The following is an 11,507-nucleotide window of genomic DNA, read 5'->3' as shown; positions in this document are numbered from 1 at the left end:
GAATACATGTCTTTGTTCAGCTGAGCACAAAGGAATGTTGTAAAAAATGCTTTTTTTTGTTACTTCAACTTAAAAAATATAGTTAAACAATTTCAATTGATCAATTTTTTTATTGATTTGCAAAACCAAGTTGTTTTAACTTTATGCTGCATTTTGTTTTTGTTTTTACAGTGAAGATATTTGTAATGAAGCAAGAAACAGAAGCACCATTGACTTCCATAGTGGAAAAAAAATTATGTAAAGTAAATGGTGCTCCAAAACATTTCAGTTACAAACACTGCTCAAAATATCCTTCTTTGTGTTCAGCACAACAAATACATTTATTCAGGTTTGCAAATGATGACAGAATTTTACTTTTTTTTGGTGAACTGACCCTTTAAGTTTTATTATTCACATGAGCATTATTTCAATTCAAGATTCATCACAAAAAAAGAGTCTATTATAGAAAGTGAAAAGTTAAATTTTTTGTTTACTCATAAATTCACAGTTGTATTATTCATAAAATGTATTTTTACCTTTTATAAACAAACCTGTAATATTTTCCCATACTAAATAATCCAACTAAGACCACCATAAGGTTTAAGATATCATGAGCTGGTTTAAGATGGTCCTCCCAGTCCCAGCCTTGCAAAGCTGGTCAAGCTGGTCGGTCAGCTATAAGTCCAGCTAAACATATTAAAAAGTGACCAAAACAGTTTGCTAATACCAGCAAAACCAGCTAATACAAAGTTGGGAGACCAACTTTGATGCCATACAGCCCTTACAATGAGGTACAGTTGTATTTTGGTATATAACCATGTTATGTTTGATGGTATGCTTATCCCATCTAGTGTTATTTTTGAGTTTTGTTAAGAGTCGACGAACGTGATCCAAAAAAAAATGTCACCAGAAGTCCTTGTTGATTTTTTAACCGCGTATTAAATCCGCCGCTGGGTGTCGCTGTGTTGCAGTGTCGCTGTACTGAAGGCTGGTGGCAGTGTTTTATAATCTGGAATGAGTCTGAGGTTTCAGTCCGGGATCAATCGCTCAGTCATGGCGACCGGGAGGGCGGAATATCGCAGCGCTTCCCGCGATTAACCAGCAACAAACCGACTAATCTCCATTTCAGCTCGTGCACATCGGCGTTTATTCGCGGATTACCGTCGTGAAAGACTTTACGGGCACACGCGCTCACGTGAAATCGTATTTCAGGAGTAAAGGTGAGTGCATCGCTTATTTGCTTGGATCTCAATGCCGGTTAACAAGTTACAGAGTAAATAAGAGTTCGTGTGACTTCAGCAAACGCCGTTTCGGCGTTACATTGTAGCGATCTCCATGGTTACGCGATCAGATCTTTGCTGTTGCCACGCGTCATATCGAACGCTGAGTGTTACAATGTTTCCATTGCTCACCTTTACTGTAGTGCTTTACTATGTTATTCGTTCATCTACTGTAGTAGTGCTGGGAATCTTTTACTAACTAAGAGTATAATGGTACTACCTTGTTTTTAGTCTACTATGGTACGATGGTATGTGTTAATTTTACATGGTAATAGCATGGTTTATAGACTTTTTAAGTGTTAGCTTGGAGAACCATCACTGCACCATGGTAAGAGTCTATTAGGGCCACTGGTGCAAGTCATATAGATTTACTAATGTGAACTTCCATCTGCATGATCTATGCATTTACTACTCAATGTATAGCTCTTATATAAAATGCATATGTAAGTATGGTGTGCAGGTATAGAAGAAGGAGATCATTGCATGATTTTTGTAGACATTTGGATCTTATGGATTTTCCTGTGGCATGAATTCCTGATTCTGCTAGTTCACTACAGCTTAACCTACTAACATCTGAAGCTCAGGGATTACTCGACTAACCTACATCTGCTGTTCTACTGTAAGCACACGCCACCGCATGGCACACCGCCAGTCTCCTACTGCATATAAACATGTCCATTTATGCATTTGGTAAATAATTTTATCCAAAAAGGCGATGAGTATGTGTTTCCTGGGACCGAACCCATGACCTTGGTGTTGCTGGCGTGCGTGCCTGTGAAATATTCAGTGCCATAATGCTAGGGTTGTTTTTTAGGGCATTTTAATGTGGCTGAGTTTAGAGCTCCTCCCACAATCTGTGTGATGTTCTGGTTTATGTGACTCGGGTCCCTCCCTCGATGTACTGTGGGATTTTTTCACCCTTTAAATAAACCACATGCCATAATTCATAAATCGTGTCGCCTCGGTGAACTGCATCGGCGGTATTTAATCCCTTAGTTATTAGGGGTTTGCTCAAATTACTTCACTGAAGTATAAACAGTAATAATACAGATGCTTACCTACTTCAGCAAGAACCTCCAATTAGACCGTGCCTTAGTTGGGTTTGAGCCCTGGCTTTACCAAATAAAGCTTCACACTTTTCAGTTTCAGTCGTTCATAACTTTCACCCCAAATTTCTTCATCTGGGTATTTATAAAGTAAGTGTTTTGTTTGTATTTGTAGTGTTGTCTATTTTGTGGCAGCACACTTCTCATCATGGCATCGGTGTTGATGTGTTCAGATGTGTACAGAACAGTTTGTGCACGTCTGTCTCTCAGAACGCCCACTGTTTAACGTCATCCGCTTCAACCCAACGCATCCATGGGAAATTTCTGGCAGACAAGTTGAAAGGCAGGTTGGCATTAACCCCCACACCGCAACAGCTATTGTGCTCTTCCATCTCTGTTGGGTGTGTGTTTGTATATCGTGGAAAAAGATGTTTGCTTTATGGGGTTTTAAAAGAGTAACTGTTTGGGAGGAAGCACAATAGGCCATAAAATGCTTAAAGCCGTGGTTTATTGTGGCCGTTCTTTGAAACAGGCATTACCTGAATTCTTGGTTTTCTAAAGCAGATTTTTACGGTAGAGGTAGATGGACCATGAAGCTGAATGTTTACCATGCTTGTGTATTATAAACTTGTTTGTGTATATGGTTTTGTGAAGTAGTCCTGGAGCTAAATTGGTAAAGTTTTGCATTAGCAACCCACATTCCCAGTTTGATTCCCAGTGAAATGTACAGTTTAAGGTCACTTTTGTTAAAACCCAAAAGCATGTTAGTCCTCAAGTACTTAAAAATACAATTTTACAATATTTACTCTAGGAACTATGTCAAAAGTTATGGTACAATGGACAAAGACTGTGTAAAGGCAATTCAGAGAATTGTTTCTAAACACATTATAAATGTTAGAAATGTATCGCTGAAAAACATTGCAAAGACAATCAGCTGTTTTTCCACATTTCTGTGTTCAGGATTATTTGGGCGGGGCTAAGACGGTGACTCGATGATGCACTGGAGCCACTGAGCATGGTCTCGCCCCAACACAATCGTGAACATCCATTCAGGTTGTAGTTGTATTTGAAAGTTGAGCGAGACGGCAGCTTTCCCATGAATTGGTGTGGTTTCAGCGAAGGGTGGGGACGCGCCCCCAGCATTTGAGGGCAGAGAATCCTGCCTGTTTTTCCATGATTTTGATGTGGTGTGACAAACTGAGAAGTGAGAACATATTTAATTTCATATTTTACATGGACTTGTTTTGAAATTGAACTTTGTGTGTGTGTGTGTTTTTGGAAACACTTCCTGTTGTGTGGTTCTGATGAGTTGTTTGTAGTTCTGTATTTGCATGTTTCTGGCTCGACTGATTTTCAACGTTTTAAGTTTAAGGGATTTCTGCAGCTTTCCCTTTCACTTATTTTAGCCACCACATTATTCACGGTCGCTGTGATTTGCATGATCTTCTTTCCTTGATGACCAAATATAGAAAGAGAATCTGACACGCATCACAAAACAACATCTCAATAAAATGACATAATGATCACTTTACTGAGGAGAAAGTTTCCCTGCCTCGAGCTCTGCTAACATTATTTAAAGCACAGACATTTATAATTGTAGCAACATGATAAAAATCGCTCGAAATACTTTACTAACTGCATCGCAACATTCTAACAATGGCATAGCAACCACCCACAGGACCCTAGCAACCATTTAGTGACACCGTGGTGACCACACACAGTATGTTATTGATGAGTTTTTCTCAGTTTACATTTTTCTTCAGAAGAGCGTTTTGATCACAAAACTCTTTAATGTTCACAGTAACATTTGAAGGGCCCCCTTATCACACTTTCTATCAAAAAATATGATAAAGCTTGACATAAATACAAAGATGTTTATTTGTTACTAAAAAAAGTACCGAACACTGAGAAATATCTTAATATGTAGGGGTTTTAAATTATTTTAATACTTGTTTTGTGTAGGGCTGCATAATGATTAATGGCAACTAATCTTTTAGAGAATAAAAGTTTTTGTATATATGTGTTTACTGTGTATAATAATGATGTGTATTTAAATGCATATAAATGCATAAAGAAATATTTACATGTGTATATAAATTTTATAATTTATATATTAAAATACATGATGTATGTGTGTATTTATATATACATAATAATTATACAAAGTAAACACACATATGATGTTAACAAAAAAATGTATTTTGCAAACGATTAGTTGTGATCAATTGTTATGCAACCGTGTTTGTGTATTTAAATTATTTTAAATCACTTTAATGTTCCTTTAGAAGTTTATTAAGAGCCCCGGGACCCTGTTTGACACCCAGTGAGGAAGATTACATTTGTGGACGCTTCTTAATTTCTTAGTAGGTCTCAGATGAGATTAGAAGATGGTCTGCATATGTTTTTGGGAATATGATCTCGTGTGTGTGTGTGTGTGTGTGTGTGTGTTTTCTCCTTTGGGAAAGATTAAGTGTGGTATTAGACATGAGTGCTTATATTAAGTGTGTGTGAGAAAATCTGTTGTGTTGGATCTGTTGGTCGATAAACCTGCTCAACCTGTATCCTGCATATCGTGTGTTTGTTTCCAACCACAATCCAGCATTAGGATGTTATTAAATCAACAGAGGAGCAGTACTGTATGCCAAATAACATAATTAATTTTTTAACATGCTTTTTATTTTACCGTTACATTTTTGTCAGACTTGTTTTGCAATATTTTATTGTCTTGGTTCATAGAAGTGTTATTACCCGCCCACATCACTTTTATAAAATGTGCTCCTAGCCGATGGGAACTTAAAAAATGTTTAAACTAAACACAAAAGCTCATGAGCAGACATTTATCCTAAAGTATCTGTATATTAATGTATTTAAGTCTGCCGCTTGTATTTTCATTGTTAAAATCATCAGTCTGTGTGTTTGTAATGCTGTAATGTTGGTTTGCTAACAGAACATCAGACATTAAGTGGTTAACGCACAAATGAAAACTCTGTTGTGTTCCTGAAGCCTCTGCCCTGAACACGAGAGGTTCGGTCGGGTAATGAAACTGCCAAGCGGGGGGATTAAAGGTCCCAGAGGAGCCGCTTCTCAATTACTCATTCAGTTTAAATGTGTGTAACCAGTAACTTCGGCCCTGGACAGGAAAGAATGGAGCCATTTATTGCCGTGTTTGCTCTTGTGGACGGCCCCTAAAGACAGAGAGACACTGTTGGGCATTTACTCAAAGTTTTCACTTAATCACTACTTTATCTGCAATCTTGATTCCTGTCTGCTCTTGCTCTCTCTCTCTCTCTCGCTGTTATTTCTTTTGTTAAAGGGATAGTTCACCCAAAAATGAATATTCTGTCTTCATTATCTCAGCCTCGTGTTGTGTCTGTATGAGTTTCTTTTGTTGAATACAAAAGAAGATATTTTGATAAATGATGGTAAGCAGACTGTTGATGGTACCCATTGACTTCTAAAGTGGGAAAAACAAATACTATGAAAGTTAATGGGTACTGTTAACTGTGTGCTTCCCATCATGAGTAAATGATGACAGGATTTCCATTTTTGGGTAAACTATCCCCTTAAACGCTGGGCTATTTTTAACCCAGCGTTGGGTTAAATGAACCCTATATATATATATATATATATATATATATATGACCCAACAAAAGGCATGGACCGGTATGAGATTTTGGTGGTAAAATAACCTTAAGCAAAAATACAATGGTTTCACTGTGTTAATCCAGGCCTTCCTTAAAGGTGCAGTGTGTAATTAAAAAAAAATCTCTTGATGTGTTTATTACCTTAGAATGAGACGTTTTTTATACATGCACTGAGGGTCCCCTTACATGGAAGTCGCCATTTTGTGCCGCCATGTTTCTACAGAAGCCCTTAATGGACAAACTTTTTTACTAAGTTGTCTCCGACGATGACATGTTTGTCCGGTGGCGGCTACCGAAACCTGTCTGTGTGTTTCAAAAGCAAGGGGTGAGCAGTGGACTGAGCCGTTGGTTGCAATTCGCGACCTCACCACTAGATGCTGCTAAAATTTGCACACTGCACCTTTAAGTTATAATATTCTTTCAAAAAATTATAAAAAATTATCAAATTATAATATAATATTAAATGTAAACATCAAATCAATCACATGACTTAATTATTGAAGTAATTTTGTGTAAACACTTATTTTGTAATTTTGTGTAAAGCTTATACCTTAAAAACGGTATTACATAAATTTTTGGTGGTTTTGAAACCTTGACTCTTTAAAACCTCGTTATACCTTGAAACCAGTAACTTCCCAACAATAGATTGAAACAACCTAGTATAGGTTAAATTTTAACCCAATGGGCTGGGTTCGCTGGATAATTAATTTAATTTAATTTTGTCCTTTAATATAAGTGAGTTTGTATTTGTTGAATTGTTGCACCACATGAACTACAAACTAAGCATCTGTTTTAAAGTAAGGGGGAAATCAAGGTTTTTATTACTGTAACATCGCATGTATATCACTTTCATATCATATGGCTCTATTATTTTGTTTTGTTAATAATTAATAATGTTAATACTCATCAAGGTCTAAAGTTGAAGATTAAAATGAGTTTATTCAACTGTGACAAAATAAATTCAGCACCAAATTCCTGTGGACTCGATACGTTTTGTTTATAAATATTTTGACATTAAAAGATGTTTTACTATTTTTTTTTTATTAATTTTCTTTTATTTAAGGCTTAAAGGGATAGTTAACCCAAAAATGAAAATTCTGTTTCTCACCCTCATGTTGTTATAAACCTGTATGATTTTTTTTCTGTTGAACACAAAAGAAGATATTTTGATAAATGATGGTAAACACACAGCTGATTGTAAACATTGACTTCCATAGTAGGAAAAACAAATCCTATGGAATTCAATGGGTACCATCATCAACTGTGTGCTTACCGTCATTTATCACTATAGACCCCTTCAAGGTTTGTAAACATTGAATGACTATCGGGTGCGCGCGCAGCACGGGGTCGAACTGTTCATACCATTTAGGCTTTATAATTTAATCTAACAGGGCTGAAAAATGATGACTTACCTGAAATGAAGTGAGCACTACAAACACAAGCCTCTTTGATCTTTGCATTGTCCCAGTCTGCACGTTAATTGCTTGCAGACGCAGATGTTGTATTTTTTTGTTTTTGAGATTCTGCATGACTCGCAAAAACTTAACGGAAGACCTGGTGCGATTTTCACAGCCCACGACGTAAGTAGGCATTTTTGACGATACCGAATAATACGCAACTCAATCTGCTGTAATGACTCTTCTGACCCTGACATGTGCAGTGGGAACAGCCTGTGACGTGAACCGTGAAGGGGTCTATATCTTCTTTATCATTTATCACAATACTTCCATCGTATTTGTTTTCCTACTATGGAAGTTAATGGTTTTCATCAGATGTGTGCTTACAATCATTTATCAAAATATCTTCTTTTGTGTTCATCAGAAAAAAAATCATACAGGTTCATAACAACATGAGGGTGAGAAAATGATGACAGAATTTTCATTTTTGGGTGAACTATGCTTTTAAATATCAGAAAATATTAACTCTGAAACTCTAGTAGTGTGTGGCTTTTTGCAATTTTAAAAGTATTCTTCCACATGGGAATACCCTAATTTAGTGCCTTATTTAGTTTTAATAAGTGAAAATTCAAAGTGAGTAAATATGTAGGTTTTTATCCGATTAGTCGATTAATAAAAAAAATAATCGGGTGATTAATCGATTATGAAAATAATGGTTAGTTGCAGCCCTAGTATGATCTGAGATATCCCTTTTTCTTGAAGCTCTGATACAAATATTTATGAGACAGAGGTCAGATGATAGCTTTTTAACCAACTTAAATGCTTTTAATAAAGGTGAATTTGACTTTCACTTGCATGTAAACATTGATTCTGCTTTGTAGAAAATACAGAGTAATCAATCGCACATCGCCATTCATCATGGCCAATATTACCCAGCCCTAAATATAATGCTATCATACTGCGCATTTTCACTGTCTGTATTGGTCTGTCATACAAAGTATCAAACAGGTGATGAAAATCAATATCAAAATGACATTTTTATCATCACAAGAAAACTCAAATCACTGTTTCATTACATTCCTGTCTACTGTAGGAACATCATGATAAGCAAATCCTTGCTGACAGCTGATAAGCTGTATTGATCAGATCTAAACAAACTAACCTCAGGTCCACTGAATATACCCATAATACACCTAGACAGACTTCCATATACAAGAGCTTTCACAGTATTCAGGGGATTATTGACCCTGTTAGTAACGCAGATCCCTTTGAGGATCTCCAGAAGGAGGTCAGTGAGGTCCGGGATCAATTATGTGTGATAATCCTACTGCTGGACTCTGAATTTACGGTCGAATTAGCAAAGGCTGACAAAATTCCCAAGGTTGAGTGCACAGCTGCAGAAACCCCCTGCGCTCTTGACCTGTCGAGACTTGTGTTTGATGCTCATGTGTCTGAGTACGGATGATGAAGGGAATTCTGTGGGAATGTTCAGCGTGTGCTGGATGTGAGATTAGAGATCGTGTGGAGGAATGTGGGCCGTATCTGGGATCAGAATGTGATGTTTGTTTACTACAGATGGGAATGCTACCTTAAAACGTGCGACGTGTCGAGGAGCATTGTACTGCTATGGGCTGGACTTATCCAGCTGATGAAATGAGCTAGCCTGGGTGCCAGCCGATCTTAGCCCCGCCCACCACTATTTGAAAATCGGGGAAGATCGGTCTGGGGATTCACCGTTGAGGAGCTACTATGCGAATACCAAAACCGGACGACGAATCAAATTGTGAGGGCGGGCTTTATACGATGATGGACAGATGATCAACAGTAACGTATGAACCACGTCACCAAAGAGCGCGTGTGTTCAATCTGTTTACAATGAAATGGCTGCCGCTAGTGAATTCAGTTGTGTGGATTCTGCCATCGAGTCTGTTCTAGAAGATATCGATAGATATTGACATTGATTTTAAAAGAGGAACAGAGAAACGCGATCAAGGCATTTGTTTATGTTTTCGCCGTCCTTCCTATGGAGGACAAAGTTAAAGAAGCAACTGAAATGGGTATCACGGCGATGCAACTCGGCGTGCACGACGAGATGGATATAATTAGCGGTCGTTGCCAGCTTCTTTTCGGAAGCCTGGAATCGTGACTGCTGAATAAGTGGAGGGACATGCTAGGCTCCGATATTTTTCAAGCCAACGTAATGGGTAGCTATCATCGTGGATGAAGTTCACCTAACGTACAAATGGTAAGAGATAGTCTTACTGTATGACTTAGTAAATACTTCATGTTGTGATATAAATGAAATGTTGTAAACATAGTAGGTGTTGATGTACCTTCGCTAACTCAGACTTAGTATAATTACAATGATGTTAGTATCATTGTAGCAAAATTACTAGCAGTTCGGTCAGGCTGCTAAAGACGCCATTTCAACATAAGTTACACACTCCGTTGCTCTGATTGGTCGTATGTCTATCCAATTGAGTGCAGAGGCATTTTTCGGTTGAGACACGCCTCATAATTTTAGCTCAATGGAGCGGTATCAGACTCAAATTCTGACTAGAATTGAGTATGACAACGTCAGGCTAAAAATGAGCGTGAAATTGGTGAAATATCCTATAGATGTAGATTGCAGGAGTCGTAGCTAGAAACCTGAATAGACTTGGAGTGGACTGTGGGTGGATGCTTTATTGAAACTAGTAAGTATGAGTCTGCAGTAGCAGGATGATGTGTTTCAGGTTCTGACTGATTAATTTATATTGATTAAGTTTGATTTATATTCATAGGTATGCATAATATTGATAGGAAATGCGGTATGCGATAACTTGCTAAATAATGCGATATAAAATAAGAGCTGCGGTAATGTTTGTAAAGTGCATGTACATTATAATAAAATGTGACCCGTGTCGGCAAAACGAGTCGGAGTGTGCACTCTTTGTAATTTTGAGCTAGAAGCAAAATAAAGTATAAATGTCGATTTTGGACGAAATTAGGGGTGCACCAATAAATGACAATAATTTTACGTGATTGATAGTATTATGCTTCTATTGATTAAATTAACATTTAATAAGCATCTGTTGCGGTAATGATAATCAAAATGTCGTGTAAGCATTCTGACAAGACAATATTTCAAATTAACTGTAAAAAAAATGATCTTACCTGGTAGCCATCTTGAAGTAACTGGTCCATGTGCTTGGTCACTCAAAATCAAACTTTATTAAAATTCTGTATGTGTGCTTAAACTGTTCTCAAAAAGTGTTGCGGAGGATGAGAACATCAGGCATGGACACATCATTTTCCTAATTTTTCTTCATTATTATTATACATGAATATTCAGTAAATATTTTTTCTGTCATCTAAAGTAGTCTAGCAAAACATCCATTTATTATTTTTCTTAATATTTTTGTGTTAATTTGATTAAATTACAACATAACGCATGTTCAAACACAGCCGGACACATTGCGGTAATGAGAATTTCAGCAGAAAATGAGATAAAATTTCCAATGATAAATTCTTATGTTGAAATCACACATTGTGCAAGGTAGAACACAGTATTGTGTTAATTCTGATGCTTTTTAATGTTACTATATTACACATTTTAAAGCTAAAATCATTAGTGCCGTGGTGTTTCAATGGTTTCGTGAGAATCACCCATAAATATTCGTTATTATCATGAAAATACCTGAAAAGGTTTGAAGAACAGCAATATAAATATATCCTTAGACATTTGCGGAGATCCGTGTGTATGGTTCTTCGTCTACAGCGCATATTGAGTTTCTGCACGAGAGCGCCCTCTGGCTTTTGAATGTAGCGGCATTTCACCGTAATTCATTGAGAAGCATAGCAAGCATCATCGGCCGATATATTTGTGCAACCCTAGTTGAAATAGAGGTTTTCATAAAAATAAGTACATTAAGCCATGGTCTAGCAATCCCATTGCTCTAAACAGTCATTTAACAGCTAAAATTATCTTTATTTGTACTTTATCTGAAAGGTGTACCGTACTAAACGCTTTACCTATACAAAGATGCATCTCCATCCACATGCACGTCTGACATTTTGGTTTCCGTTTTAAAACATGCAGGAATAAGAAAATAAAGTGCAGGACTTGCTTAATGTTAAAAGAGTTATTAAGAGCGATAAGATATGAAAACGATCTTCCTT

The 11,507-nt window shown here is 37.0% G+C and overlaps 1 protein-coding gene across 6 annotated transcripts in view; it reads left to right on the top strand.

Annotated features, from left to right (window-relative positions):
- Window positions 1-1,012: 1,012 nt before the first annotated feature.
- Window positions 1,013-11,507, top strand: part of farp1 (FERM, RhoGEF (ARHGEF) and pleckstrin domain protein 1 (chondrocyte-derived)) — a 79,468-nt gene continuing 68,973 nt past the window's right edge. For 4 of the 6 annotated variants that reach the window (XM_073866260.1, XM_073866258.1, XM_073866259.1 and 1 more), the window contains exon 1: window positions 1,013-1,199. The gene's annotated coding sequence lies outside the window, so the exon portion shown is untranslated. Of the gene's footprint in view, window positions 1,200-3,367; window positions 3,510-10,020; window positions 10,043-11,507 lie in introns of those variants that run through there. The other 2 variants (XM_073866256.1, XM_073866257.1) reach the window with 2 other exon arrangements.

This window comes from Misgurnus anguillicaudatus, chromosome 3 (genome assembly GCF_027580225.2).
Source record: "Misgurnus anguillicaudatus chromosome 3, ASM2758022v2, whole genome shotgun sequence".
Lineage (NCBI taxonomy): Eukaryota > Metazoa > Chordata > Actinopteri > Cypriniformes > Cobitidae > Misgurnus > Misgurnus anguillicaudatus.
This window is presented reverse-complemented; position numbering and strand designations above follow the sequence as displayed.